The following is a 1,380-nucleotide window of genomic DNA, read 5'->3' on the forward strand; positions in this document are numbered from 1 at the left end:
AGTCTTTTTCACAAAACATATCTGGTCCACTCTGTGCCCTGAATGGTGAAGGGGTTCTGGGAGTGGGGTGGGAAATGTATGTGATCATGTAAGTAAAGATGGTAAAATAAGGCATACATGTAACTTAAGTGGGTAAGCTAAAGTTGCATAAGCTAAACTTAATTCTCACTTCTCCTAACAGTTGCATACTTGATTTTGCAACTTAAATTCTGTTCCTTTAATGACTTTTTTGTGTGTGTGTAATTTTGGAAAATCACGCCAAAGCCCAGAAGATCTGCTGTCTTGTGGGTGGTTTATTAGTAGGGTCAGATCCACCATGCAACCTTCTGTCACTTGATCTAAGGGGAGTTGCAAGTTGCAGGAGAGAATTGCATTCTCTGTGGAGCAGGGGAATGATGCACAGATTTTGCCAGTAGATTTCATAGGTAACTGCTGACATCTGAACAATGCTGAGATTCAGGAATCTTGGCTCTGAAGAGCATCATTGGGCATAAAGACTCTTCTGCTTCTCTTCCTCAAGCTTCACCAATTCCTCTCTGTCCCTCCCAACTTGTTGTGGTCTCAGTCTCCTTTCTGGCTGGCTCCTTATCCCAGTTCCTTTATCTCCATTTGTTCAACTTTCTCTTTTCCCTCCCTTCTCCCTGTCCCCTTCTCCCTGCAAAAGAACCTGTCTCCCAGTCCCGTTTCACCCAGTCCCATTCTTATAGGACATGAGGACCCCTGCTTTTCTGAAGTGCATCATCTATTTTGTTAGGCAAACCCAGTGATCAAAATTTGAACTACATATTTGGATAGTTATTGATATTTGAAAAAAGGCATAATATTAATCGTGAAGGTGTGAAGGTGTTATACAAAATGGCAGGATTTTGACTTAATTTTCAACATACCAATTTGAAGCATCTGTTAAGGAGGAGACAACAGTGATGACTGGGATAATATGTTTTTATATAGTGCTTCCATGTTAATTCAATGATTGTTACATGATTTAGCCCAAACTTTTCAAAATTCTAAATGAGCAAGAAAGACTTTGAACACATTATTCTTAACTACATGTATTAACCTATTTTCCAAATTTGATACCAGAGTTCCAAGTAGGGACTGATCGTTCTTAGTGTATGAACTGAATGAGCCCAGATCTTACTGATTATTTATTAGCCATCCATTGCCAGTTTGCAACTCTTTGTATTGCCCCCCCCCATTTATTCAGTTGTATTTATATTTTTTTGAGATCACTAGTGTAGTGGAGGATCTGATTGCATTTTTCTACTAATATTCATTACAAGTTTTCCACTGCTATTAAATGGATCAACATTACAACTCAAAATGAAACAGCCATAGCTGTATATTCTGGGCTTGAAATCTAACTGGGGAATCTTGTTC

Source organism: Gavialis gangeticus, unplaced genomic scaffold, assembly GCF_001723915.1.
Source record: "Gavialis gangeticus isolate Ggan-Ray unplaced genomic scaffold, GavGan_comp1, whole genome shotgun sequence".
NCBI classification, from domain to species: Eukaryota; Metazoa; Chordata; order Crocodylia; family Gavialidae; genus Gavialis; species Gavialis gangeticus.